The sequence below is a fragment of the Erinaceus europaeus genome, chromosome X, assembly GCF_950295315.1.
Source record: "Erinaceus europaeus chromosome X, mEriEur2.1, whole genome shotgun sequence".
NCBI classification, from domain to species: domain Eukaryota; kingdom Metazoa; phylum Chordata; class Mammalia; order Eulipotyphla; family Erinaceidae; genus Erinaceus; species Erinaceus europaeus.
Window position 1 is genome coordinate 67771019 of NC_080185.1, and position 24533 is coordinate 67795551.

The 24533-nt window shown below is 39.9% G+C and overlaps 1 pseudogene; it reads left to right on the plus strand.

Moving 5' to 3' along the window:
* Positions 1-977: 977 nt before the first annotated feature.
* On the plus strand, positions 978-12566 carry LOC132535748 (complex I assembly factor TMEM126B, mitochondrial-like; annotated as a pseudogene).
* Positions 12567-24533: the final 11967 nt, after the last annotated feature.

Genomic DNA, 24533 nt, shown 5'->3' on the forward strand with positions numbered 1-24533 from the left:
GGGATCTAACCCACCCATCCACCAGATAAGTAAAGCCTTTTGGCTACCTATCCCCTATGGGCTGCAGTTGGCAAGGCGGGTGCGGCACACAGTCCTGCCGCTCTCTCTCTCCAAGTCTTTCGGCATTGCTGCTAGAGCTGCCGCCTGACCCGTGGGCCGCTGCAGGCCGCAGAGTCCATGAGAACGCGGGTCCCACCGCAGCATCCATGGAGTCACTCTGGGCCACACTTTGGTTCCCTGACCAGGAAACTTTGGTTCCTTGTGGTCGTGATCATGGAGCTTGAGGAATGCACAGATATTTCCCCTGGGACTTTCTGGACTATCTCTTACATATTTCCCGTGAAGAGAGACTACTCTGACTTGGGGAGCGTTATCCATTGCCCTGGTGGTCCCCAAAAGTGGAGACACGTGGTTGGTTCTGCCCTCCTGATTCGGTTCTTTCTTCTATTGGAAGACATTTTCAAAAATGGGTGCCTGCAGCAATCCAGCAAAAATCGCCAGAAGCACCCTAAATGGAATTTCAAAGAGCTTTTTGGACTAGGACACCCTCCGGAGACTCATGATGCTACATGGTGAGATCTCGATAATCTGGTTCAAGAAATCCATTTGGACCCCTGTTCTCTGACATTGCCCAAAGGATGGCATGACTGCAATGCACCCCCCGAGACCACTGATGTGATCTGGCACGACCTGAGGAAACAGATTCACAGACTCCAAAGCTCACTCTCTACAGAAAAGCAGAATTCCGGTGGATGATCTTCCCCATTGAGGCAGACGTGCATCATTTCACCCCCTGGCATTTCTTCTGTGGTCATCTGCTTTGGACTGGCACTTCTATCGGACTTACTGGTACACCTCTTGGACACTTTCCACAACTCTGCAGCAAATTCCCTTTATGCTGCTGGGTTTCTCAAAGACTGACTGCAGCCAGCTGCCTTGAGACTCTATAGGCCACACATACCTCTCCTTGCTAGGTAATGCCCACAGAGGTAGGAAACTCCCATTGAGGCATTAAGTGCCCCAAGAGGCAGGAGATGCCCACAGAGGCAAGAGATGTCCTTTAGCCTCATAGGCCTTGCCCACAGAGGCAGGAAACATCACCCTCAGGCCTTCCTTTGGCATCACACTGGTTCTTGCTGTTCTCTTACTTGTTCCTCCATGTCTTGTGCCAGTTTTTTGAAAATGCCTGTACGAAATAGGTTTCAGTTCACCCCACACTGCTGATATACTATGGCCATTAGTTAAAAAGAAAGGGGGAAATTTTGGTATGCTTCTGGATTCTGCTTGTAAAGCCTTCTGTTTTTATCATCACATTGGGTTCGCTTTGTGTTGCTTGCGATGTGTTCTGTTTGCATGTCCACTATTGGCTGGACACCCCCTGCCTCTAGGATATTGGTTTGGCCCTCTCTCCCCCTACCTCTGGGACATTTGGTTTAGTCCTTGCTGGTTCGAGCTTTTTCCTTCTCCCCGCTCCCTATCATACATATTTCCGTTGTTCCTGACTCTTCTACCTCAGGAGGGAGGTAGGAGAGATACAGGACATAATTGTGTTGTGATTATGTTGTTGGACTGCATCCCATCTCGTGAATAAAAATTGAACTGCGTTCTCAGCTCAGCCATGAGTCACTGGTAGTCTCTGTCTCCTGTCCATGAAGCAAGTCCAGCATTTCCTTCCACAACTTTTTTTTTTTTTTTTAGTTTTTGTCTTCTTTTCTACCTTCCTCATTCTTTTGATTTCTGAATTCGTTGATACTCATTTGTGAATTATTTTGGGGAAGAAATCTGACACAGAGGTAGTCGGGCTGTAGTGTAGCGGGTTAAGCGCAGGTGGCGCAAAGCACAAGGACCGGCATAAGGATCCCGGTTTGAACCCCGGCTCCCCACCTGCAGGGGAGTCGCTTCATAGGCAGTGAAGCAGGTCTGCAGGTGTCTATCTTTCTCTCCTCCACTCTGTCTTCCCCTCCTCTCTCCATTTCTCTCTGTCCTATCCAACAACGACAACAACAATAATAACTACAACAATAAAACAACAAGGGCAACAAAAGGGAATAAATAAATAAAATAAATAGTTAAAAAAAGAAATCTGACACAGAGTGGACACTCTCTGTGTATCTCTCTTCTCTATTTCCCTTTTTCCTCTTACTATCCCTAGAATTTAAAGTGGACAGTATATTTGCATAATTGTCTATACTTGTTTTCATTTTTTTTCCTTTCTCTTTCTTTTTCCTTTGGATTTGGTTACTAGTTTTTCTTGGACCGGAGCTGTTGTTTGACTAACTGGTGGTTGAACTGCATCAATCCTTGCTTAAGTTACTATTATTGCAATTTCTGAGGTTGGGTGACTACATTTGTCATAAAGGTATTTAATATAGTGTGGCTTGTACTCAAAGCACAATTGAAGAACTACAGAACAGAAAAATAAAAACCACATCAGTAAAAAGAAAATGGTTAAATCAAGAGCAAATAAAACTGCTACCACAATGAATCAGGACAGGAGGCCAGAAGAAACTCCAAATAAGTTAGAAGTAACCAAAGATAAGAAAAGTATGCAAGTAATAATAAACCTAATAATCACAGAAATGAAGATAACTATGGAAGAAAGGGCTATCAGGATTAGGGAAACAACAGAAGAGACCCTCAACGTAAACACAAGCTACCTTGAGGTAATTAGAGAACTGAAAGCTGAACTAGCTGAAGTAAAAGGTCAATTAGCAGAACAAGCTAATACTATAACTGAACTGAAGAAAGAAGCTGAGGGAAGGGAAAGCAGGCTAACAGAAGCAGAAAACAGAATTATCCAGACAGAGGATGAGCTAGAGAAAACAAAGAAAGAGGTAAAAGAGCTCAAAAAGAGATTGAGAGACACTGAAAACAACAGCAGAGACATGGAATGATCTCAAAAGAAGTAACATTCGTATAATTAGCCTGCAAGAGGAAGAGAGAGAGGAAGGAAAAGTAAACTTTCTAGAGGAAATAATAATAGAAAACTTCACAGCCCTTAACAACAGAAACAACATTAATATTCAAGAGGCTCACAGAATCCCAAACAAACAGAATAAACCTAGACCTGAAGACACCAAAACACATCATAGTTACAATGAAAACAAATAAGGATAAAGAAAGGATCCAAAAGGCTGCAAGAGAAAAACAAAAAGTTACATATGGTGGAAAACCCATAAGATTTTCAGCAGACTTCTCCACTCAAACTCTAAAAGCCAGAAGATAATGGCAAGATATATATTGAGCCCTGAATGATAAAAAGTTTCAACCAAGGATACTATATCCTGCTAGACTTTTATACAAACTAGATGGAGGGATCAAAACCTTCTCAGATAGACAACAGTTAAAGGAGGCAACCATCACCAATCCTGCCCTGAAAGAGGTTCTAAAAGATATCTTATAAACAAAAACATCATCATAATACTTGCCATATATCAGAGAAAATGAAAATTTTTAGAATTTTTTGTTTAAATCCATAATATCAATAAATATTAATGGCTTAAATTCACCCATTAAAAGGCACAGAGTGGGAGGATGGATCAGAAAACACAACCACCTTATGCTGCTTGCAATAATCCTATCTCACCCAACAAGACATACAGAGACTTGAAGTGAAGGAATGGAAAACTATCCTACAGGCTAATGGACCACAAAAAATGCAGGAATGGCCATTTTCAACTCTGACACAATAGACTTTAAATTAAATAAAGTAATAAAAGATAGGCAAGGCCATTACATAATGATTAGAGGATCAATCAACCAAGAATATTTAACAATTATTAACATCTATCCACCCAATGAGGGCCCATCTAAATACCTCAAAAACCTACTGAAAGAACTACAAAAATACATCAGTAGTAATAAAACAATAGTGGGAGATTTTCAAACCCCAATCTCACACTTAGACAGATCAACGAAACAGAGTCAAAAAAGAAACAAGAGAATTAAATGAAGAGATGGACAGACTAGACCTACTGGAGATTTTCAGAGTTCTTCACCCCAAAAAACTGGAATACACATTCTTTTCAAATACACACAGCAGATCCTCAAGGATAGACCATATATTAGGCCACAAAGACAGCATCAACAAATTCAAGAGCATTGAAATCATTCCAAGTATCTTCTCAGACCACAGTGGTGTGAGCTAACATTTAACAACAAACAGAAAATTACTAAAAGTCACAGAATATGGAGACTCAACAACATGCTGCTTAAGAACCGCTGGGTCAGAGAGACACTCAAGCAAGAAATTCAAATGTTCCTGGAAACAAATGGAAATGAAGACACAAGCTATTAAAATATTTGGGACACAGCTAAAGCAGTATTGAGAGGGAAATTCATAGCCATACAATCACACATTAGATTACAAGAAAAAGCTCAAATAAATGACATTACTGCATGCCTTAAGGACTTAGAGGAAGAGGAACAAAGGAACACTAAAGCAACCAGAGGACAGAAATCACTAAAATTAGAACAGAAATAAACACCATCAAAATTAAGAGAACCATACAAAAGATCAGTGAAGCCAAACGTTGGTTCTTTGAAAAATTAAACAAGATTGACAAACCCCTAGCCAGACTCACAAAAAAAAGTGAGGGGGGAGAAGACTCAAATAGAATTGTAAATGATAGAGGAGTTATCACAAATGACACCACAGAAATCCAGATAATCATGTGAAACTTTTATGAAGAACTATATGCCACCAAGCTAGAGAATCTGGAAGAAATAGATGACTTCCCAGAAACATACGCCCTTCCAAAACTGAACCAAGAAGAACTAGAAAACCTAAATGCACCAATCACAGACAAAGAAATCAAAACAGTTATTAAGAATCTTCCCCCCAAAAAAAGTCATGGACCAGATGGCTTCACAAACAAATTCTACAAATCCTTCAGGAAACAACTAATACTTATACTTCTAAACATTTTCCACAAATCTAAGAAACAGGAACACTCCCTTCCACCTTCTATGAAATCAACATCAACCTGATACCAAAAGCAGATAGGGACACAACAAAAAAGGAAATCTATAGACCAATATCTCTGATGAACATAGAAGCCAAAATATTAAACAAGGTCCTAGCCAACCGGATACAGCAGTATATCAAAAAGATTGTCCTTCATAACCAAGTGAGATTTATCCCAGGAATGCAAGGCTGGTTCAACATACATAAGTCAATCAGTGTCATTCACCACATCAATAAAAGCAAAGCCAAACACCACATGATTATCTCAATAGATGCAGAGAAAGCCTTTGACAAAATCCAACATCCTATTCATGCTCAAAACACTACAAATATGGGAATAGATGGGAAATTCCTCAAGATAGTGGAGTCCATATATAACAAACCTACAGCCAACATACTCAGTGGACAGAAGCTGAAAGCATTCCCCCTCAGATCGGGGACTATACAGGGCTGTCCATTATCACCATTACTTTGCAACATAGAATTGGAAGTTCTTGCCATAACAATCAGGCAAGAGAATGAAATCAAAGGAATAAAGATTGGAAGGGAAGAGGTCAAGCTCTCACTATTTGCAGATGATATGATAGTATACATAGAAAAACCTAAAGAATCCAGCAAAAAACTACTGGAAGTTATTAGGCAATATAGCAAGCTGTCAGGCTACAAAGTCAATGTACAAAAATCAGTGACATTTCTTTATGCAAACACCAAATCTGAAGAAGACATTTAGAAATCACTCCCATTCATTGTTTCAGCAAAATCAATAAAATACCTAGGAATAAAGCTGACCAAAGAAGTGAAAGACTTCTATACTGAAAACTATGAGTCACTATTCAAGAAAATAGAAACTGATATCAAGAAATGGAAAGACATCCCATGGCCATGGATTGGAAGAATAAATATCATCAAAATGAATATTCTCCAAATGGCCATATACAAATTTAACGTGATACCTATCAATGTTTCACCAAGCTTCCTTAAGAGAATAGAACAAACACTACAATCATTTATCTGGAACCAGAAAATACCTAGAATCACCAAAACAATCTTGAGGAAAAGAAACAGAAATGGAGGCATCATACTCCCAGGTCTCAAATTATATTATAATGCCATCATCATCATCAAAACAGCCTGGTACTGGAACAAAAATAGGCCACAGACCAGTGGAACGTTATTGAAAGCCCAGAACTAAACCCCCACAACTATGGACATCTAATCTTTGGTAAGGGGGCCCAATGTATTAAATGGAGGAAGGAGGCTCTCTTCAATAAATGGTGCTGGGAAAACTGAGTTTTCTTTTTTGATGTATGCAATTCTCACAGGGGTGAGATGTTATCTCAGTGTTGTCTTTAATTGCATTTCTCTGACAATCAGAGACCTGGAGTAATTTTTCTTGTGTTTTCTAGCCTTTTGGTTCTCTTCTGTAGTGAATGTTCTGATCCTATCCTCTGCCCATTTTGGGATGTGGTCATTTGCTTTTTTTGTTGCTAGGTTTTCTGAGCTCTTTGTATATTTTGGTGATTAGTCTGTTGTCTGATGTATGGCATGTGAAGATCTCCCATTCTGTAAGTTTTTGTTTTTTTTTTTGTTTTGTTTTTGTTTTTTGTGAGTTAGTTTCTTTGGCTGTGAAGAAACATTTCAATTTGATGTAGTCCCACTGGTTTGTTTCTGCTTTAGTTTTCCCTGCAATTGGGTTTGTTTCATCAAAGATGTCCTTGAGGTTATGTGGGAAAGCATTCCACCAATGTTTTCCTCTAAGTATTTGATAGTTTCTGGTCTAACATCCAGGTCCTTGATCCATTTGGAGTTTATTTTTGTTTCTAGTGAGTTAAGGTGTTTCAGTTTCATTCTTCTGCATGTTTCAACCCAGTTTTCCCAGCACCGTTTATTGAAGAGAGCTTCCTTCCTCCATTTAGTAGTTTGGGCCCCCTTATCAGAGATTAGATGTCCATAGGTGTGGGAGGACAACAGAGTTCTAACAGCAAGCTATATTACTACATTTTTACATGCATTATGTGATTATGATATCCTCTCTTCAAAATATCTCATTGTACCTAATGTCATCAAACCATGTTTTACTGTAATAAACCATAGAAGATGTAACCACAGATGAGCAGTAAGTGCTATATATCACAATAATCACATCAAGTGCCTAAGAAAAAATACAGATAATATAGGAGAAAATAATGATTTGCATGTGTATGTGGTGGGAAGGAGAGTCTAAATTAAATTGGGAGGTCAAGAGAGGTGTCCCTGTGGTCCAGGATGTTGCACAGTGACTAGAGTGATGAACTTGAAAGCACAGAGCCACAAGTTCAGTCCCCAGTATTCCATATGCCTGAGTTAAACTCTACTTCTCTCTCTCTTTATTTTTCCTTTCACTTTGATAATAAATCCTGATAAAGTCCTCTGCGAAGATTTTAATGATCACTTTCAATCTAAAACACATCTACAAATATCTTTTTCCATGCTTTCTCTCCTTTCCTCTCCCTTTAACCTCTTTTGCTCCAGGCTCAATAAAAATTGACCAGACTCTATATTTTCTTTTAGATTTTTTAAAAAAATTATATTTCAATGAGAGAAAGATGAATATAGAAATACAGAGAGAGGGAGTCTGGCGCTAGTGCAGTGGTGAAGCTCAAGGACTGGTGTAAGGACAGGTCCAGCACCAACTCCCCATCTGCAGGGAGTCGTTTCACAAGCAGTGAAGCAGGTATGCAGGTGTATATCTTTCTCTCCCTCTCTCTATCTTCCCCTCCTCTCTCCATTTCTCTCTGTCCTATCTAACAACGACAACAACAACAACAATAATAACTACAACAACAATTAAAAGAACAACTAAGGCAACAAAAGGGAAAACAAATAAAGAAATGGGAAAAAAAAAAAAAAGAAATACAGAGAGATAGCCTAGAGCATTGCTTATGGCTTATTGTGGTTTTGGGGACTGACCCTGGACCTCCAGTGCCTCAGGCATGAAAGTCTTTTGCTGTTCCTCTAGGTCCTCTATAATTTCCTTTAAAAATTGAGATAATGCATTTATGTAATCCATTTATTTTTGTAAATTATTCCTTGTCCATCAAAGTGTTCCTCAATCCAAAAAAAAAAAAAAGGCAGATTCAGTAATGCTGGTCAAAACACAAAATAAGTATAATTACTGCCAGTGAGTTTTTCTTCCTATTTTTATAATTTTGTGTAGAATTTCACTTATTTAAATTCTGAAACATCATTTTTCTCAATTTCAAAAACTACAGCTATTTTGACATTTATATCAAAAACTAATATGACTATATCATGACTGGTTAATATTTAAGAAACCCAGTATGACATAAGAAATAGAAAGTGTGACAATATCTATTTATGGAACACTCTGGGGTAGGTGTGAGTGTAAAAGTTTACACTGTCTTAAGTTTTATTTTTAGTCTATTAAAGTGTTATTTTAAGGTTTAACAGTACCATAACAGTGTTATTTTAACAGTGTTATTTTAAGGTTTAGCAATACAATTGTATATTATTTCATTTATCCTCATAACAATTCTGATAAAGGATTTACTATTCAAATTCCTCAGGGGAGTAAACAGGCTTAGGGAAATATGATAGCATAATCAAAACATCTATTAGAAGTGATAGAGGTAGAATCTGAACACAGGCAATATGACTTCAGAACACACGCTGTTAATCCCCAGACATATTTTCCTCACTTAAACTCAGAAAGCAACTTTGTGATGACTACAGATTGAAATCCAAGTATTTGACACTTTTGGGAGCATGGATATTATCAGCCTCATCTCTTCCTTCCACTAATTTCACCCTTCACTTGGTCCAAACAGAACTATGTCATTTTTGAATGGGCCATTTCATAGTTTTCACTTCTACTAGCCAAAGAGGGTCCATTGTTTCTTGTGACTCAAAATATGCTCTATAGATAGGCAGTATAAACATCACAAGGGAACCTGTCTGAAATGAAACATTTGGGGCATCGCTCCAGAACAGTGAATCAGAATCTGCATTATAAGAGATTCTTAGGTGATTTATGTGCACATTAGAACTTGATAGGCACTGCTCTCCATCTTCTGGAGTATTTCCATAGTGACTCCTTTCTGGAATGTTCAAACAAACAAACAACAACAACAACAAAACAGAAGTCTAAAATTCATGACATGAAAGGAGAGGAATCATTTAAACTACTCCCAGTTCTCTGGCTTTGAGGAATTCCAGAATTAGTCCAGTACTAAGAGTAGATTTTTTTCTTTATGATAACAATATATGTGTAAAATGAATAGACAGCCATATGATAGCTATTATTTCCTTCCCATATTTCATTCATGATCTCCTCGTGTCTCACACTGCCACAATACAAACATATTCCTTCATATAATGAGGGAAAATTTAATTAAAGGCATCAGAAACTTTGAGCACAGATAATCCTTCAAAATTAAATTTATCTCTATTTATAACCCTTCATTTATTTGGTAGTAACAACAAGATTAACAAACAAACAAACAAACAACACAACCCTGTCTCTGAAGGCATATGGGAAAATGATTAAGTTAATTTTCCATAATTGCTTTAATCTTGGTATATTGAATTATAGTGTTATTTTGCAGTTCTTTAGAACTGAAGAAGTATCACCAAACAATATATAGCATTTCCAAATGACAGTGAAAATTCTTGCCTACAATTTCAACGTATAACCTATATTATCCATGGATTTTCAGCCAAAAAAAGATTAAAAGCAACACTTAATGTCATACCCAAAGCCTAACTAATTGCAATTTTTTATACCTTTATTTTAAGACCAGTAACCCATGTTCAGAAATCAAACTCATCAGTAGCTATTAATTTCATAGTATTAATAAACTGAACTGATTCAAACTTAATTGTAAAAGGCACACAATTTAGGAATAAACACATACAGGATAAGCAAATATAAATGGTTAGAGGAAATGAGGTGAAGCCTGAGGGTTGGGAAATTGTGCAGATGTGGTCGAGCTTGGCAGGGCCCACAAACCACCTTATTTCCATGCTAGTATGGCCCGCCCCTTTAGCTACATACCAATCTTGTGCTTTGTCTTACATATGACTAAAGGTCTAATTCCAGCCAGCTGAATCCCGGCAACAGTTGCTTGGGAGGCCCCTACCATTTCCAGCCCCTCCAATTTATGGTATTATAAAAGCCACTTCCGGGAGTCAGGCTGTAGTGCAGCGGGCTAAGCGCAGGTGGCACAAAGCACAAGGACCAGCATAAGGATCCCGGTTCAAACCCGGGCTCCCCACCTGCAGGGGAGTCGCTTCACAGGCGGTGAAGCAGGTCTGCAGGTGTCTATCTTTCTCTCCTCCTCTCTGTCTTCCCCTCCCTCTCTCCATTTCTCTCTTTCCTATCCAACAACGACAACAACAATAATAACTACAACAATAAAACAACAAGGGCAACAAAAGGGAATAAATAAATAAATAAAATAAATATATAAAAATAGGAAAAAAAATTTTTTAAAAAACCACTTCCATTTCTGTTCTCTCTTTCTAGACCTAGAGGAGGTCAGGTGTGCAGACCAGGAGGCTGACACCAGCCACTGCGATTGGCTCCAAGTAGCTTAACCAGCTGCACTCACGCCTGACTCTGGAGCTCCCGCATGAATAAAGATTTGTATTGCTACTGCCAAAAGCTTGGTTCCTGGATCACCTCTCTCCCACCTGCGACACTAGTCTGGCACCTGAGTAGTAGGAAGACCAGGAAAGAGACATATTTGGAGAGAATAGCTGAGAGATGCAGAGCAACTTTGCTTTATTTAGGACAGTCCTGTTGGCTGCCATAGGTAATGATTGCTGTGGATTCACCCTTATACCAGTGTAGAAGCACCTGACATAGGAAAAGGCATGGAATTTAAGGTCTATGTCTTTCTCTCCCCCTCTCTGTCCTCCTCTCCTCTCTCAGTTTCTCTCTGTTCTATCCAACAACAACAATAATAGTAACCACAATGATAAACAACAAAGGCAGTAAAAGAGAAAAAAATGGCCTCCGGGAGCAGTGGATTTGAAGTGCAGGCACCTAGCCCCAGCAATAACCCTAGAGGCAAAAAAAGAAAAAAAGAAAAAAGAAAAGAAATAGCTATTGAAGGGGACAGCCAGTGGCACACCTGGTTAAGGACAAAGACCCACACAAGGATCCCAGTTTGAGCCTCTGGCTCCCCACCTGCAGTGGGGTCACTTCATAAGTGGTGAAGCAGGTCTGCAGGTGTTTATCTTTCTCTCTTCCTATTTCCCCTTCATTCTCAATTTCTCTCTATCATATCCAATAAAATGACCACCAGGAACAGTGAACTATTAGTGCTGGTACCGAGCCCCAGTGATAACCTTGGAGAAAAAGAAAGAAAGAAAGAAAGAAAGAAAGAAAGAAAGAAAGAAAGAAAGAAAGAGAGAGAGAGAAATGAAATTGCTACTGATGGCAATGGGGATGGGGAATGAGTGGCTAACACTAAGTGTTAATGTCACTTTTTAATTTTTTTCCTGCCACCAGATTTATCGCTGGGGCTTGGTGCCTGAGTTATGAATCCTCCAGGCTAATTTTTTTTTTAATTGAATAGAACAGAGAGAAATTTAGAAGGGAAGGGGAGACAGGGGAAGAGAGAAAGAGAGACACATGAACACTTAGTTCACCACTAGTGAAGTGTTCCCTATGCAGGTGGGGAAGAGGCACTCAAACCTGGGTCCTAGCACATGGCAACATGGGTGATTAACCAGGTGTGCCATACCCTGCCCCCCATATGCCATTTCTTAACATAAGATGTCATTCAGAATTTCACAGAAGAGGGAGTCAATATTGGACGGGAGAGCTACCTTAGCAACTTGGAGATCTTCAACAGAAAACACATGTCCAAGAGTTAAAAACAGATTAACTCCTTGTCTCTAAGCTTATGAATTACCCAGTAAAATCAAACAAAAAAGTTTCAGGACATTTGGGCTAGAAAATAACTGAAGATAAGAGAGTTTTAAGATTCCAAATTGGGGAGTCTCACCTGAGTGTGGGTGCGGGGCCTGTGGGACCCAAGGAAGTGTGAAAGGATCTCAAGATAGCAACATGCACACATGATCAGCACAGTCTTTCTTTAGGAGATGCAAAACACAGAAGAACAATAGTCATTGAATTCATAGAAAAGAAATTTGAAGGTCTTATAGAAGAAAGATCTTTGAATAAATGAGTGTTCTTAGGAACAACAGCTGGCTTCAATGGACTATTGGCAAATACTATTCTCAGAAGCTGCTTCAAGGTTCAACATGAATCTTTGAAGACATAAGCATCATTGACAGCACTTCCATTTTTGTCTACTATAATTACTTATGAGCTACAGGTAATATAAACCTGGAAAATTGTGATTTGAGAAGTTCACTGGTTAGCATAGTATATGGCATTTTATATCCTGCTGCTTTGGCTTTTTCTAAAAATGGTTGTCTGGCAGTCAAGTATCACACTGTCCCACTGCCACCAAGAGGAAGGGTAATGGCATTTCCTCTAGTCTTTCAAACGTCCTTTGGAATAATAAATGGTCTAAACCACTATGCATCATTTGAAAATACGGTTCAGAAAACTGTACATAAAGATTAACCAAAGATTAAAAGGATATTAAATTATCAGAATGGACCTTTTTATGATGAGAGGGAACTCACGTATTACTGAAGGAGTTAAAAAGTAACTCTGAACAATATGTTTCTGTTCCGTTTGCCTGGTATGTAGGCAGATATTCAATAATAATATAGTAAATGTAATTATGTCTTTTCCTCATTGTATGTGAAAATGGGTTGGAAGGTCATAAGATCTGATGTACTTTTGTTTTCATTCATTCATTAAACATTTACTGAACACTCTGAAAAAAAAAAGATTACAAATTGGTAGGTAGCCCCTGCTCTCAGCATATACAAATTGCACATAGTATTCTCTCCCTGTACTACATCTAAGAAAAGATATGTGACAAGAAAAGTTTAAATGTAATTGACCTGGGGGGTAGATGGTAGCACACCTGGCTAAACTCACACATTACCATGTGAAAGGACTAGGGTTCAAGCCTCCACTCCCCAACTGCAGGGGGTATGCTTCAGAAGCAGTGAAGCAAATCTGCAGGTGTCTATATTTCCCTCTTCCTCTCTATCTCCCTCTCCTTTCAATTTCTTTATGTCCAACCTAGTAAAATAAAAAAAAAGAAAAAAGAAAGAAAGAAAGAAAGAAAGTAAGAAAGAAAGAAAGAAAGAAAAAAAAATGGACATAGGGAACAGATTCATCCTGCAGGCACTAATTCCCAGCAATAACACTGATGGCAATAAAAAATAAAATAAAATAAAATGTAAATGACTTTGCAAATATTCTATCTGTTTAAATGTTCTACTGTTTGAATTTTCTTTGCAATTGTGCTTATTTTAACTGTTATTTCAAATGTAAGAGATATTCTTTAGTATCTGAATGTGATTGGCAGAGTCTGTGAGTCCTAAGTAATTTGGATAGCTCTCTGCTTTAAATTCAATTTAATATAATGTTTTTTCAAATGAGCATGTTCTCTCTCTCTGAAAATATGTGCATTATGATTTTACCTTTTTTAGTTCCAACTAGAAAACAGAATAAAAGCCAAATAAAAAATAGGGTTAATTTGAAAAGGTACAAAGAAAATATTCTGTAAAAGAACTGTGTTTTTCAGATAATGTCAAACCATCCTTTGTACATATTTACATTAGTGTCTATGATCAGGAAATCTTTTGGGAAATTTCTTTCCTCAGTGCTATTCAATTTGCTCAGTATGCAATTTTAAGTTTCTCAATAAAGCCATCTGTTTTACAAAATAATTCCCCTGTTTTCTAAAAGATATCTTTTGGTCCTGTGCTCCTAGAATAGACATCTTAGTTTCTTTGCACACTAGGGCCCATATTCTCATAGGCTTTAATCCTACTTTTTGGTCACTATTTATTAAACATTTTATTCTACTTTATACCTTACAGCTTTTTTAGCAACCAAGTTCCAGATGATGCCATCCTGACTTCCTTGGACAGGTGACCTGACCAACATGTTCCAGAACCTTACCTCTCCAGAGTCCTACCCCACTAGGGAAAGATAAAAACAGGCTGGCAGTGTGGATCCAGTTGCCAACACCAATGTCCAGTGGAGAAGCAATTACAGAAGCCAGAATTCCTTCCTTCTGCACCCTCAAAAGAATTTTGGTACATACTCCCAGAGGGATAATGTTAGGGGAAAATGACCAGATGGCTCTGAACACCAGAGCCTCTGGCACCCAGAACTTTTGTGACCAAGAAAATTTATTTTTATATCAATAGTGAGAAGGAAGAGAATATCAAGAGCACCTGAGTATGCCAGGCCCTGTTTTCCTTACCTGAGAGGGAGAAGTAAAAACCCAGAAGTTGTAATAGTTATACAGGTGGCTTGGAAAGGATATAAAGGTAGTAATATATATTATATATTATAGGTTATAGGTTATGTGTATGTGTTATATGATATATATATATATATATATATACAGGCATCAGCTTCCACATGGGGTCATCCATCTTTGTTCAAACATCCCACATGCTTCTCTGGCATGTGCCTTTTCATTTCCCTGATTAAAGGTTTAAAAAGATATATTGGGGGAGTCGGGTGGTAGCGCAGCGGGTTAAGCGCACAGCAAAGCACAAGGACCAGTGTAAGGATCCCAGTTCGAGCCCCACACACACACCTGCAGAGGAGTTGCTTCACAAGCGGTTAAGCAGGTCTGCAGGTGTCTATCTTTCTCTCCCCCTCTCTGTCTGCCCCTCCTCTCTCCATTTCTCTCTGTCCTATCCAACAACGATGACATCAATAACAACAATAATAACTACAACAATAAAACAACAAGGGCAACAAAAGGGAATAAATAAATACTTTTTTAAAATGCTGCTTTAAAAAGGATATATTGGGGGAAATATGAGGAATACTTTGAGTTAGGGGGAGAAAAACTGTTAATAATAGAATAAAAATCATTCATTTTGAATCTTATAAATACCAAAAGAAGAAGAAGTCATGGGACATATACTCACTGGAGTACTACTGAGCTGTTGAAAGTAATATATTATGTCCTCTGGAACAAAATGATTAGAGATAGTGGTGATTGTATTTAGTGAAGCAAGCAAATAATTGAAGGTTAACTATGATGATTCACTCATATGTGGAAATGTGGAATGATTCCCTTATTATTTTATAATCTTATAAATCACTACTAAAATTATATATATATGAAATATTTTGCAAGTGTCTACTAGATATAATTACCCCTTGACTACTTTCTTTTCCCAATCTCCTTTGAAAATACATAGGAAGGGAGTCGGGCGGTAGAGCAGCAGATTAAGCGCACGTGGCGCAAAGCGCAAGGACTGGCATAAGGTTGAGCCCCTGCTCCCCACCTGCAGGGTGAAGAGGGTGGTGAAGCAGGTCTGCAGGTGTCAATAATAATAATAATAATTATAATAAATACATAGGAAGATTTTTCCATAAGTATGATTAGATAAAGTGTTTCAAAAGTACCTTATCATTTTGTTTTAGATAACTAGGAATCAACACTAGACCCAAAGGCAGTACTTATGATTTGAACAATGGCCTATGACAAGTGATGCTTAAGAGTTTCCTCATCCCAGAGGAAACTGCCCTTCTTGATATTTGTTACTGGAAATCTTACTAATTTTTAACCTATGCCTCTGTTCTTGCAAAAACATGTCTGCTTTTTCTTTGTTTCCCAAGTACATTTCTTGGTCATAAAATACCATGAGGCCTGTTTATTCAGGCTGCGTCATTTATTACAGATCCCACTCTAAAGCCAAGGTCTGGAATAGCTCTTGAATTAAAGGATAACCAGTCCACAAACTGAAGATGGCCACAAGCCTTATCAGTGAACTCTTGGTAGCCAGCACCGTTCCTAGAGTCTAAGATTTCTACAAGGGTGACCTAAATATAACTCAATATTTCTGATGGTATCAAATAATGGACCTGAAATAATGACATTTAGACAATGACATGTGTAGTTAAGTTTTAAACATACTTACCTGTACTCTGATGCCCCCCCCCTGAAAAATTTATCCTAATCTTTATGTCTGTTATGTTGTTTGTGCCTTGAAATTTGATCTTGATGTATGCTTCACTTAAAAAAAAAATCTGTGATCTTCCTTGTTCTTTTTTGATGTGATTCTACCAATAAATACTCTGTTGAAGTTCTGACATTGTCCCATTTGGGATGTCTTGTGTGTGTATCCCTCCAGATTTCTTCAGACCAACGGTACGGTGACTGAAGTTATTTTCTCTCAACTCTGAGATGAGTTGGATCTCAGGGTCCTGGCATGTGGCTAAGGCTCTCCCCCTGAGTAGTTGTCATACAGTGGCATAATCTTTCTAATGAGATTCAATTTGAAACTCATAAAGACTAACACCATTTATTAATTTACAGAGTAGCAGAAGCAGAAAAAGTCTAGTTGGTTTAACCTCCCAAGCTGAGAAGAAAGAGAAATAGAACACTACTTGTAAGAGGATAGCTTACCATTCATTGTAAGATAAACAATGGCCAAGTTATTTGGAAGGTGTGTGGGGTTTGTTTTCAATAAAATTTTATTAATTAAAATATGTTGAGCTTGGCATGATGTTATGTAATTTGACTGTACCTGGCATATGGATCAACTTTTAAATTTTTCAGAATTCCTACTATAAATATAAGGAAAATCAGAATTGTTCTATACAAAGTTAACTAAGATTAAAAATTCAGGTTTCACATCGAAAACAGACTTCGTAACTTCTCTCCACCCCAAGATTCCTATTCTTATCTTCTCTATTCCTACTTTTTGGTTCCTATTTATTGTTCAATTCCAAGACCAGGGAGACCAGAAACAACTGATCTTATCACTATATAAGATACAGCTCCTGGTTCCCGGAAGATGGCGGACTGAGAAGCTGCTAGTGGCTTGAGCCCTGATCACATCTTCTGGAAACGGTAGGATTTTCTGCCTTTAGCAGGCCAGTCAATAAGGGGTCCTAGCGGTGACACCAAGGAGGTGACTATAACTTAATTTGGGTTAAGAATTAGAGTAGAGGTGGCGCGGACTAACGGGTGGGCTGCTCCAGACTTCCCAGGCTGTGGCAGGCAAGGCGGGTGCGCCGGGCACTGTCCTTGGCCCGGGAAGGCGGCTCCTCTGCCGGTTACAGAGCACTGCTGGGCGGCAGGCAGAGGACCGGGAGGGAGCACTGTAGCTCCAGGGCTTTCTCTTAGGAGTCTCTGGGGACCACCGCGACCCTGAGGGCAGATCCGAGGACATCCTTGAGTACAGCCCTCATTGGATAAAAAGGACATGGAGCTAGTTTTCATCTTTGACAAATCCCTTAAAAAAGCTTCGGGGGGGGGGGGTTCCCGGAAGATGGCAGACTGAGAAGCTGCTAGTGGCTGAGCTTCGACCACATCTCCTGGAAACGGTAGGATTTTCTGCCTTTAGCAGGCCAGCCAATAAGGGGTCCTGGTGGTGACACCAAGGAGGTGACTATAACTTAATTTGGGTTAAGAATTAGAGTAGGGAAAAAAGGGGAATAATTTTTTTTCTTCCTTTTAATTTTCAAGCATACCTCCTTCCAGCACCCCCCCCATAAGCAGTCCCTGGGGACCAGCTAGTAGCAGGATCCCCCACACCACCAAACAGGGTGCTTTTTTGAATTCACTGATACACATTTGGGAATTTCCTTTCACTGCTCTTTAATTACAGCTCTTTTTCTTACCTTCTGCCTTTTCTCTCTCTTGTCTCTCTCTCTCTCTCTCTCTCTCTTTTTTTAATCTTGTCATACACTTCTTCCTTCTTCTTTGCCTTTCTGAATTTGTGAATTATTTTGGGGAATAAATCTGACTCAGAGTGGATTCTCGATGTGTGTATCTCTGCTCTACTTCCCTTTCCACTCTTGTTACCCCTAGAATATACAGTGGATAGTAGATTTAAACAACTGTCTATTCTTGCTATCCTTTCTTTCTTTTCTTTTTCTTCACTGGGATTTGGTTACTATTCTTTCACTGATTGGAGAAATTGTTAAGCTAACTGGTAATGATTAAACTACTTAAATACTTGCTTCAGATGCTACTGTAATTCCTGAGGTTGGTGAGTGCAATTGTCATAAAGGTATTTAGTATAGTGTTGCTTGTACTCAAGACACAACAACTGAGGAACAACAGAGCATAAAAAAAGAAACACATAAATAAAAAAATGGGTAGATCAAAAACAAATAAAACTGCTACTCCAATGAATGAAGACAAGAGCCTAGAAGAAACTGCAATTCAGCCAGAAATAACCATAGATAAGAAAAGTATGCAAGCAATAATAAACTTATTAATCACAGAAATGAAAAAAACATTGGAGGAAAGGAATGGCAGTATTAGGGAAACAACAGTTGAGAACCCCAAGGAAAATAATGATTATCTTGAGGAAATTAGAGAACTGAAAGCTGAAATAGCTGTAATGAAGAAAGAAGCTGAGGCAAGGGAAAGCAGACTAACAGAAGCAGAAAACAGAATTAGTCAGACAGAGGATGAGTTAGAGAAAACTAAGAAAGAGGTGTAAGAGCTTAAAAAGAGATTGAGAGACACTGAAAACAACAACAGAAACATATGGGATGATCTCAAAAGAAGTAACATTCGTATAATTGGCCTGCCAGAGGAAGAAAGAGAGGAAGGGGAAGCAGACATTCTAGAGGAAATATTAGAAGAAAACTTCCCAGAAATGAATAACAGAAAGGATATCAAGGTTCAAGAGGCCCAGAGAGTACCAAACAGAATCAACCCAGACCTGAAGACACCAAGACACACCATAGTCACAATGAGAAGATGTAAGGATAAAGAAAGGATCCTCAAGGCTGCAAGAGAGAAACAAAAAGTCACATACAAGGGAAAACCCATAAGATTATCTGCAGACTTCTCCACTCAAACTCTAAAAGCCAGAAGGGAGTGGCAAGATATCTATCGAGCCCTGAATGAAAAAGGGTTTCAACCAACCAAGGATAATATATCCTGCTAGACTTTCATTCAAACTAGATGGAGGGATCAAAACCTTCTTAGATAAAGAACAGTTAAAGGAGGCAACGATCACCAAGCCAGCCCTGAAAGAGGTACTAAAAGACCTCTTATAAATAATAACATCACTATAATACTTGCAATATATCAGAGCAAACATTTTTTTTGAACAATGGCACTACAATACATTAAATCCATAATATCAATAAATGTCAATGGCTAAAACTATATGCCACCAAGCTAGAGAATCTGGAAGAAATGGAACAATTCCTAGAAACATATGCCCTTCCAAAACTGAACCAAGAAGAACTACAAAATCTAAATGCACCAATCACAGACAAAGAAATTGAAACCGTTATTAAGAATCTCCCCAACAACAAAAGTCCTGGACCAGATGGCTTCACAAACAAATTCTACAAAACTTTCAGGAAACAGTTAATACCCATACTTCTTAAGCTATTCCATAAGATTGAAGAAACAGGAATACTCCCTTCCACCTTCTATGAAGCCAACATCACCCTGATACCAAAAGCTAATAGGGAATGAACAAAAAACAGACCAATATCTCTGATGAACATAGATGCCAAAATATTAAACAAGATCTTGGCCAACTGGATACAGCAACATATCAAAAAGATTGTTCATCACGACCAAGTGGGATTCATCCCAGGAATGCAAGGCTGGTTCAACATCCGTAAGTCAATCAATGTCAATCACCACATCAATAAAAGCAAAGCCAAAAACCACATGATTATCTCAATAGATGCAGAGAAAGCCTTTGACAAAATCCAACACCCATTCATGCTCAAAACTCTACAAAAAATGGGAAGAGATGGGAAATTCCTCAAGATAGTGGAGTCTATATATAGCAAACCTACAGCCAACATCATACTCAATGGACAGAAGCTGAAAGGATTCCCCCTCAGATTGGGGACTAGATAGGGCGGTCCACTGTCACCATTAATCTTCAACATAGTATTGGAAGTTTTTGTCATAGCAATCAGGCAAGAGAAAGAAATGAAAGGAATACAGATTGGAAGGGAAGAAGTCAAGCACTCACTATTTGCAGATGATATGATAGTATAAATAGAAAGACCTAAAAAATCCAGCAGAAATTTACTGGAAGTTATTAGGCAATATAGCAATGCATCAGGCTACAAAATCAATGTACAAAAATCAGTGGCATTTCTTTATACAAACACTAAATCTGAAGAAGAAGACATCCAGAAATCACTCCCATTTACTGTTTCTGCAAAATCATTCAAATACCTAGGAATGAAGTTGACCAAAGAAGTGAAAGACTTGTATGCTGAAAACTATGAGTCGCTACTCAAGGAAATAGAAACTGATACCAAGAAATGGAAAGGTATCCCATGCTCATGGATTGGAAGAATAAATATCATCAAAATGAATATTCTCCCCAGAGCCATATACAAATTTAATGCAATACCCATCAATGTTCCACCAAGCTTCTTTAAGAGAATAGAACAAACACTACAATCATTTATCTGGAACCTGAACACACCTAGAATTGCAAAAACCATCTTGAGGAAAAGAAACAGAAATGGAGGCATCTCACTCCCAGACCATAGACTATATTATAAAGCCATCATCATCAAAACAACATGGTACCGGAACAGAAATAGGCAAACAGACCAGTGGAACAGAATTGAAAGCCCAGAAGTAAATTCCAACACCTATGGGCACCTAATCTTTGATAAGGGGGCCCAAAGGATTAAATGGAAAAAGGAGGCTCTCTTCAATAAATGGTGCTGGGAAAACTGGGTTGTAACATGCAGAAGAATGAAATTGAACCACTTTATCTCACCAGAAACAAAAATCAATTCCAAGTGGATCAAAGACATAGATGTCAGACCAGAAACAATCAAATACTTAGAGGAAAACATTGGTAAAACACTTTCCCACATACACCTCAAGGACATCTTTGATGAATCAAACCCAATTGCAAGGAAGACTAAAGCAGAAACAAACCAATGGGACTACATCAAATTGAAAAGCTTCTGCACATCCAAAAAAACTATTAAAAAAGCAGAGAGACCCCTCACAGAATGGGAGAAGATCTTCACATGCCAGACATCAGACAAGAAACTAATCACCAAAATATATAAAGAGCTCAGCAAACTTAGCCGCAAAAAAGCAAATGACCCCATCCAAAAATGGGCAGAGGATATGAACAAAACATTCACCTCAGAGGAGATCCAAAAGGCTAACAAACATATGAAAAACTGCTCCAAGTCACTGATTGTCAGAGAAATGCAAATTAAGACAACACTAAGATACTACCTCACTCCTGTAAGAATGGCATACATCAAAAAGGACAGCAGCAACAAATGCTGGAGAGGATGTGGAGACAGAGGAACCTTTCTGCACTGCTGGTGGGAATGAAAATTGGTCTAGCCTCTATGGAGAATAGTCTGGAAAACTGTCCAAGGGTAGACATGGACCTTCCATATGATCCCGTAATCTCTCTCCTGGGGTTATACCCCAAGGACTCCATAACACCCAACCAAAAAGAGGTGTGTACTCCTATGTTCATAGCAGCACAATTCATAATATCTAAAACCTGGAAGCAACCCAGGTGCCCAACAACAGATGTGTGGCTGAGAAAGCTTTGGTATATATACACAATGGAATACTATGCAGCTATCAAAAACAATGAACCCCCCTTCTCTGTCCCATCTTGGACAGAGCTAGAAGGAATTATGCTAAGTGAGCTAAGTCAGAAAGATAAAGATGAGTATGGGATGATCCCACTCATCAACAGAAGTTAACTAAGAAGATCTGAAAGGGAAACTAAAAGCAGGACCTGACCAAATTGTAAGTAGGGCAACAAAGTAAAAACTCTGTGGTGAGGGGTAGACATGCAGCTTCCTGGGCCAGTGAGGGGTGGGAGTGGGTGGGAGGGATGGGTCACAGTCTTTTGGTGGTGGATAGGTGTTTATGTACACTCCTAGCAAAATGTAGACATATAAATCAGTAGTTAATTAATATGAGAGGGGGAAAATCGAGTGTATGTCTTAAAGTTTTTCAAAACAGAAACTGAATCTTTTTAATATATGGGCTGTGTATTTGATATGCGGACCTTCTCAAAAGCCTAGACCAAGTATATCAGAAGCATCTTATAGCACAGCTATAGTCAAGATACTGGATACTGTACAGCAAACCCTAACAAAAGAACTTTTGAAAGTTAACCCAATTACCAAATAATGTAATGATAACATTAACTATCGATTGTCTTTTTGAACCCGAAGACAGCAGGAACCTCACATCTCCTCTATAGAGCCCCTACTTCCCCCAGTCCTTGAACCCTTGGATAGGGCCCACTTTCCCGTATGCCTCTCCCAATCCATACCAAATAATATTGCATCCGCAGATCACAACCTAACCAATGCAACGATTGCCACCTCAACATGCTTCGCCTCAGACTGTGTCCAGAGACTTCACGTGTGGAATGACAACCCTTCAGCTTCATTACTCGGGTGAGACCTTTCCTTTTATAGTACACTCTAATTTCATCTCAGGTGGTTCACTGTCGTATGCTTTACATTGGATTTTTCTAGCCCTCCCCCACCAAGAGAATTAGATCAGTCCAGTTAATTTTGCGGGCCCGCTTGGCCCCGCCCCGAGGAAACCCGCCAGAGTTCCAGAGTAACAGAGTTGCAGAGTTCGAGAGAAGAGAGATTTCCTGAGTTCGAGAGTAAGAGAGGGTTCCTGAGTTCCAGAGTAAGAGAGAGTGCTTGTGCCACCGCAAAGAGACAGCAGAGTTCCGTTTGGTGATTAGTTTGTCTTAGTTTATGAATCGTTGTTCCTGAATAAAGAAATACAACTTCCCTGCCCAGCCGTTGTCTCCGCATCTCTGTTCACCACCGTGAAGCTAGACCTGCCCGGCAAGAGCCTCCGAAAATTTTAACAACAAATACTGTAGCCATTTAGTTAAAAAGAAAAGGGGAAATTGCTGTATGCTTTACATTGGGTTCTAGTTCTCCCCCGCTAAGAGAATTAGATTAGTCCAGTTAATTTCGCGGGCCCGCTTGGCCCCGCCCCTAGAAACCCGCAAGAGTTCCAGAGTGACAGAGTTCCTGGGTTCCTGAGTTCGAGAGTGCCAGAGTTTCAGAGGGTTCCCCAGTAAGAGAGTTCCAGAGTTACAGAGTTCGAGAGGGTTCCTGAGTTCGAGAGTTTCTGAGTTCGAGAGAAAAAGAGAGAGTGGGGAGTCGGGCTGTAGCACAGCGGGTTAAGCGCAGGTGGCGCAAAGCACAAGGACCGGCATAAGGATCCCGGTTCGAACCCCGGCTCCCCACCTGCAGGGGAGTCGCTTCACAAGCGGTGAAGCAGGTCTGCAGGTGTCTATCTTTCTCTCCTCCTCTCTGTCTTCCCCTCCTCTCTCCATTTCTCTCTATCCTATCCAACAATGACAACAACAATAATAACTATAACAATAAAACAACAAGGGCAACAAAAGGGAATAAATAAATATTTAAAAAAAGATTAAAAAAAATTTAAAAAAAAAAAAAAAAAGAAAAAGAGAGAGTGTTTGTGCCGCCGCAAAGAGACAGCAGAGTTCTGTTTGGTGATTAGTTTGTCTTAGTTTATGAATTGTTGTTCCTGAATAAAGAAATACAGCTTCCCTGCCCAGCCGTTGTCTCCGCGTCTCTGTTACCCGCCCATGAAGCCAACCTGCCGGCAAGAGCCTTCCGAAATTTAACAACAAATGGTGCCCACGTGGACCTGACCTGCGCATCTCTCAGATAAGTAAAGACAATTTGGCTACCTATGCACTATGGCCTTCTCTTCTGCTTGTGAAGAGATCTCCAAAGGCCTCTGCTCTTTCTTCACGAGACTGTTTCGCTGTTTCTGGAACATTTATCTCTGGACCACTCTGTGGTTTCCACTCGCTGGGGTGAACTCAGAACAGCCAGCGGGAATAGCCAGCGGGTGGGAGGTGAGGCGCGGAGCTGCCGTTTCCACCTGGTTAAACAGCCAGCCAGCCGGCTGCGCCCAGACAACCCTGCGCACCGCACCAGCAGCCCCGCAGCCCGCAGGAGGCCGACGCCAGCACACAAGAGCCCCTGGAGCCCGAGGCCAACACGCAAGAGCCTGAGGCCAGCCCACAGGAGCCGGCTCTCCACCGCGTGGTGCAGGGCACTGTACGCGTGATCCCTCCTCGCTGCTCGGCCACTGCGAGCAGGGCAGCAGACATGGCAGGGCCATGGGGCAGGGCCGCGGTGGCCTATCATGGCCGCCACCCCTGGGCACCTAGGCCCACACCTTCTACAAAACTGGCCTGCCTGCCCTCTTGCTATAAATTCTGGAACCATCCCGGGCCTTCCGGACCCCCAGGCTCCCTGCCGAAACTGGGCACACGAGATCTCCAGCTGCCAGTCCGGTCTGAAGGCAGACAAGCTGGAGTATACAGAGATTTGTGCAGAGATCGCAACCTGCAATTCCTAAAAGTGAAGCTGCAGGGGAAGCCATCTCTGGATGGTGAACCCCCCCAACAACTAACAGTACAG